The 6988-nt window shown below is 42.6% G+C and overlaps 1 protein-coding gene across 1 annotated transcript in view; it reads right to left on the reverse strand.

The window, feature by feature from the left end:
• agfg1b (ArfGAP with FG repeats 1b) overlaps positions 1–6988 on the reverse strand; it is a 38093-nt gene that overhangs the window by 15293 nt on the left and 15812 nt on the right. The window lies entirely within an intron of this gene.

The raw sequence follows: 6988 nt of genomic DNA on the forward strand, positions 1-6988 counted from the left end.
TTTAGCTAACGCACAGGTGTTGAAGAACATTAGCTTATGTAGCCGGTAGAAGTAATGACTGGAATAGGAGCTTAAACTCAAGCTAAAACATGGCGTCCTACGTAGATTTTCATCTGTGACATTGAAGCTGGGTGTCAGCAACGGCTAACTCACATGACTGTTATGTAAATAAACGCAGTACATTACGAGAAGCTTTTTGTCATTGAGCTATAATGCTACAGCCTCTGCAGATTCCTCAGGCTGGGACTTCTCATGAAGATTAGGGTTGACTTTATGAACCAACCTAAATTAGCTTCAATGATTGTTTTCATTAAAAGCGTTAAATAGGCTCTCATACAATGGACTTTCAGATTTAAAAGAAGAAAGCATCTTAAACTCCTGATGTCAACACAGCTGTTTATGAAAGGTTATTGCAAAAATGAAATATCAGGAACTGTTTCTGAAGAGATGCAGGCACAATGGTGTGAATAGGGTTTGCTGAAGCTACAGACCCCTTCCATCTACTCCATTGTGCACCTAAACATTAGTCAGAAATAAGAAGTGTAGAGGAATATCTGTAAGGCCTCCATGATGGACTTTAAAGAAATAGTTCAGACATTTTGTATTGGGTTTCTGTGGAAAAAGAATATCAAGAAAGAACATCCTACCTGTTGTAGATTTCTGAACAGCCTCTGTTTGGAGTAGATTGTTGTCATATTAAAACTCCAATCTCCAGAATTTCATAGTGGTTCATCCGAAAGCTGTTTTATGAACTTAACGCTGCTGACAATTTCATACTGCATGGATATTGTAGCAGTCATTTTATCAAATTCTACACTGGAAATGTTCATGTTATGTTGGAAATTTTTATTTATTGTTGTGGTAGTTTCCAAATTATTATTTTTTTCCTATTCCTTTTATCATTTTAATAGTTATTATTATACAGCTCGTTGGTCAGTGCCACTGTCTCATAATCTTGAGGCTACACGTTCAAGCCCATGTTGCATCGTAAATCTTTCATGCCAAGTTTGGGTGGCCACGTTGTGGCAACCCCTAAAGAGGGAGCAGTTGTGAAGTTGAAGAACTTTGCTTACAGCCTGTTCTTCTTAAATGTACTCCATCCATCCATCATCTTCCGCTTGTTCCAAAGTTGGGTACCAGCTTGAGCAGGGAGGCCCAGACATCCTTTCCACAGCCACCTATTCCAGTTCTTCTGGGAGAATTCCAAGGTCCTAGGCCAACCGAGGGACATACAGTGTAGTCTCTCCAGCGTGTCCTGGGTCTTCCCCAGGGTATCCTCCCAGTCGAACATGGCTGAAGTAGCTCCCTAAGGAGGCATCTAGGACGTATCCTTACCAGATGCCCGAACCAACTCAACTGGCTCCTCTCGATGTGGAGGAGTAGCGGTTCTACTCTGAATCTCTCCCTGATAAATGAACTTCTCACTCTATCTCTAAGGGAGAGTCCAGCTACCTAATTTCAACTGCCTGTATCCACAATCTCGTTTTTTGGTCAGAGTTTGTGGCCATAAGTGAGGGTAGGAACGACGACCGACTGGTAAACAGATAGCTTTGCCTTAGAGCTTTGCCTTAGAGTTTTGCTCCGCTTCACTAAAACGGACCGGTACAGAGTCCACAATACTGCACATGTTGCATCAATCCATCTGTCAATCTCACGCTCCATTCTTCCCTCACTCATGAACAAAACCCTGAGATACTTGAACTCCTCCACTTGAGGCAGAACCTCACCCTCGACCTGAAGAGAACAATCCACCCTTTTCCGACCGAGGACCATGGCCTCAGATTTGGAGGTGCTGATTCTCATCCCAGCTGCTTCACACTCTGCTGTGAACTGCTCCAGTGTGAGATGAAGATCACGGCACGATGATGCCAACAGGACCTCATCATCTGCAAAGAGCAGAGATGGAATCCCTCTGCTCCCTGGCTGCACTGAGAAATTCTGTCCACAAAAGTTATGAACAGAATCAATGACAACGGGCAGCCATGGCAGAGTCCAACTCCCACCCTGAAGGGGTTTGACTTACTACCAGCAATGTGAACCAAACTCGCACCGCTTTTATAGGGACCGAACAGCCTGCAGCAATGAGCCCCCAATCCCATACTCGCAGAGCACCCCTCACAGTGTACCCCAAGAAACATGGTCGAGTACCTTCTCCAAGTCCACAAAACACATGTACACTGGATGGGCAAACTCTCATGACCCCTCGAGGACCCAAGTGAGGGTAAAGAGCTTGTCCAGTGTTCCATGCCAAGGACAGAACCTGCATTGCTCCTCCTGAATCTGAGGTTGGACGAACAATCAAACTCGCTTCTCCAGTACCCCTGAATAGACCTTACCAGGGAGGCTGAGGAGAGTGATGCCCCTGTAATTGGAGCACACCCTCAGGTCCCCCTGCTTTATATATAATTTAGTTATTATTCTGCTTTCGGCTGCTCCCTGCCACAGCGAACTAACTGGCACGAAGACTTGCCAATTGTTTTTATGTTGGATGTCCTTCCTGATGCTACCACAGGCCTCTGTGTGGAGCAGAGAGCTGCCATCTAGGGTGCCTGGGTGAGCAGATGATTGGGGTTAAGGGCCTTGCTCAAGAGCCCAGTATGGGGCAACTGAGGGTGGAGGCAGGTGATATAGAAATGATTATTTTAATGCTTTTATGTCAATCTATACCTATATTACACTTATTTAAACACACTTATACTCACTTTTGATGCAGCTTATCTGCTTATTCAGTCATTCCTGTGCTGCAGATGTGTTTTGGAGTAATTAAAGTTCTCTGGGGATGCTCTAGCCAGAAGATCGGGCCCAATCTTCAGGTTACAGTGACCCAGGTTTTGAAGGACATGTTTTTTATGAAACCATCGCTCTGTTGCACAGACTGCTTTGATGAAGGAAAAACAGATTTAATTAAATCTGCCCTCCTGGCAACCATCAAAACTTGCTTTGATCTGCTCTCACGCGATCCGGTCAGGGAAGAAGGTATAAAGGAAGTGTGACAGGCAACTTAATCTTTGGAAGTCCTGTGATGGATCAGCACGCACGCTGGTGCCATACGCCATTTTGATGTGATTCTTCTTTACCTGGGTCGAAAACGACTTCCCGGCCAGTGTCACGGTGAGAAGTTATTTCATATCAATTTGTGTGTTAAGAGTGTACGAGTGTACATGTGTTTTTTGCTTGGCTGTTTTCTGTGGCAGGTTAATAAAGGACACTTATTACTCCTAGCAGTAACAGCCTCTGTGTTTTATTTTTCCCTATTTGTCTGAATATCTGTGCCGACCGTTCACGAGCCCTTTTGATAAAGAATTTCACAATACAGCAGGTGTGGGTGCTTCACCTTTCCCACCCACATTTTGACGTCAGTCCGGGGAGTCGAACTGCGACCTTCCGATCACAGGCCCACCTCCTCTGTCTGCACCACCACCTATATATTTATTTACTACTTATTAACCTTTATTTAATCAGGCATCTCAATATCCCACTGAGATCACAGATCTCTTTTGCAAGAGAGGCATGGGCCTGGAGGCAGCCTAACATGCATGTTTTTCCACTGTGGGGGGAAACCAGAGTAACTGGAGAAAAACCCCACAAACAGGAGGAGAACATGCAAACTCCACACAGAAAGACTCCAGTTCCAACTGGGGATTGGACCCAGGATGTTCTTGCTTTGAGGCAACAGTGCCAACCACTGATCCATCGTGCTGCCTTTGACATGTAATGCAAAAACGACGGCAGTGTAAAGGTCTATGAGGTGTTGGCATGAGTCACTGGTGTCTCTTAGAGATTGGAGCTGTTTTAAGCAGCAAAGTATCTTAGCTCATCAGTGCTGTCTGATATAAACATCCCTCCAAACTGAGGCTATTCAAAAAGCTTACTCCAACTTGGAAGATATTATTTATTCATTTTATTACATTTTTCATAGAAATGTACTTACTTCCTCAAAGTGTCTGAACTATCCTCTGAATTTTTTCTGTGGTTCCCAGGCTCTGAAATTGTTAAATATATTTCTGCACCTAATCCTGTCTCGTTGTTTTGTTTTGTTTACTAGAATTTTCTGTTTTAAGGAGTAATGTTTTTGCCTCCTCTCTATCCCTAACATCAACAACAACAAAACAATTACAAACAAACATAAAACAGGTTCTAATATGTAGGCAAATAAATTACTGACTGCATTTCTGGATTGAGAAATTAGTAAATATCTATAATGTGTCAATGGATGTTTTTTTATTATTATTATTATTTAATTTAATTTTATTGTTTGATGTGATGCAGGCAGGATGAGTGGGCCCACCTTCCCCCCGCCTGCGGATATGGCTGAGATGAATCGCATTCATTATGAGCTGGAGTACACTGAGGGCATCAGCCAGCGCATGCGAATACCTGAGACCCTTAAGGTGGCCCCTGAGAGCCAGACGGGGCCCGTTGCACTGCAGCTGCCCCTTCCAGCTCACACAACTCTGATGCAGGTTCCTGAAAGGATTGTGGTTGCAGGTGACGTATATGGTTTATATACAACATAAAACCACTAATATTATTGACTTTATAAGTTACAAACAGTGCAACCAAACTATTTATTTGTAGAAGTTTAAAAAGAATAAACAAAAAATAACTTCACTGGAATGTTTAGGCCAAATACTATTTCTGAACAGATTTTATGGAGTTAGTGCGCATCGTCAGGTTGGACAAAATATAATGGAGATTCAATAATTGCCGTATTTGAGATTCAAAGCATGTTCAATCCCAGATTATTTTTATAACACAAACTTTATTTGAATTTTAAAGATAAACAGCCTTCTGGTAAAATGCACTCTTGCTACATAAAAGCTTGTTCATAAAGTTAGAAAAGTCCGTTCCCTTGACTTGTTTTAGAGGCAGCACTCTGTATATTCAGATTTTAATATGTTGAAATCCTTGAGAATGAGAAATCCTCAGCACTGAATTTCATTATTTACTTTCATGATTGATTGACAGCTGATTCTCCAGGGCAGGGATTAAAGGTGGCATCACTGGGCTGCAAGTAGTTGATGTACAGCATTCATGAGGGAGTCTCCTAAATGTCTCCTGAATATCTTGCACTTTTTTTGCAGGATTTTCAATGTCCCTTCGTGAGTCAGATCTTTTTAAAAGCTGGCCGTTCGAAGCATGGCCACATGGCTCATCGTCGCTTACTTGGTCACAAACCACAATGCAGTGAGACGACAACGAAACGGTCATGCAGTTTCTCACTTTTGAGTCACCAGCTCAGTGAGATCCCACCTTAAGCAGACTAGCCAGTAGTGTGATTTAGAAAATGGGAATAAAATCTGCATCGCCACAAAGTATTGAATAACAGTATAAAGAATGTGCTTTATAGGTGATAATACAATATTTCTGCTTTGGCAGATCATCCACACATTCTTATCCTTTCTACCTGTTGCCCTGTTGTCTTCCTCCAGGCCACACAGACACAATTATGCAAACGTTATAACCCATGAAAATCAGGAAGTGCTAAGTCAGTAGGGTTTTTATGAACGTTTGTGGCCCTTCCCTACCTTAATTCCCATTTTGTCTGTAGGTGACGATGGTGATTCCAGATTTGCTTGTCCAAGAGACTTGGATCTCATTCAGTCCATCCCATCTGTGGACCTCCTGAACATGAAGGCCCCACCACGTGTCCTCACCCTCACAGAACAGCCTCTGGACTCTCTTGAAACAGAACAAACTGCCAACTCACAGAGTAATTCCAGCCAAACAGTACGTGACATAAAACTTTTTATTTTCTTCTCTATTATGTGGATAAAGGAATGAAATTAATTTTTCAAAACCTACTTGTTTGTGTGATCTGCAACAAGTTCAACGTGTCCTTTAGATTTTCTCGCTGCTAGCGGACTTGATAAAAGCTGAGTTTGAATATCTAAAGGTTTGGAAAGCTTTTTTTAATGTGTCTCAGTTCCTTTTCCTTCACTTCTGTCATGGAGACATGTTCAGCCTGATGGTGTAAAGTTTAAAGATAGAAAGTTTGTGTTCCAGTTAGGCCTGTCACGATAAAAAGTTTTGCTGGGCGATAATTGTCTCAGAAATTATTGCGATAAACGATAATATTGTTTGAAATTTAACAATAATTAGTAATTATTGTCAAATTTAAGAAGAAATGTTGGTTAATTTATTTTGAGTGTAATACTTTTTTCAACCACTGATGGCAGTAGAAGACTGTTTGAACCAAAGGATGGATAGTGAGGGAGCGAGCAGCATGTCTCTAAGGGTGCATTCACACCAGCCCTGTTTAGTCCGCTTTAATCGAACTCTAGCTCGTTTTCCTTGAAAGTCCGGTTCGTTTAGGGAGGTGTGAACGCGCCATCGAACTCTGTCACGGAACAAAAAGGTGAACTCTGGCTCGGGTTAAAACCTAGGTCTCGGTCTGGTAGGAGCGAACTCTAGCGCGGTTCGAGTACAGTGTGAATGCAAACAAACCGGACCCCGCTCCGCAGGGTAAACAAACACGCATTTCTCTGACCTTATATGGAGCCGTCAGCTGCCTTGTGTGAAAAACAATATTCTTCATGGTCTTCTGTCTCATCTTCTGCTCATGCTAAGTCCATTTTTGAAAAATGACAAAATATAACTCCTAAAACTGCTAAAACTTGATGCCACTTCGTTTTTATTTTTATTTACAGAAGAAGAAGACGTGTCTTCAGAGGTTTTTGTGTCGTTTCTTTCAGTGGTTCTTGGTGCAGCGCCCCCACAGGCGAGCGGGGGAATAGGTTGGTTCAACAGGTTGACTCGACTGCACAGTGCAGTGTGAATAATAATAATAATAATAATGTCATCACAATGTCAGCACTGTATGTTTCCATACAATGGCGAAATTAGTCTCTGCATTTAACCCATCCACCACCAGGTGGTGCAGTGGGCAGCTATTGAAAGCGCCCGGGGGATGCAAACGCACCAGCTCAAATGTAAACAAAAGCTCATGAATATTGGTCCCGAACCGAGTCTACCGGACTATCTAGTG

This window comes from Nematolebias whitei, chromosome 9, assembly GCF_014905685.2.
Source record: "Nematolebias whitei isolate Nwh7 chromosome 9, NemWhi1, whole genome shotgun sequence".
Taxonomy (NCBI): Eukaryota; Metazoa; Chordata; class Actinopteri; order Cyprinodontiformes; family Rivulidae; genus Nematolebias; species Nematolebias whitei.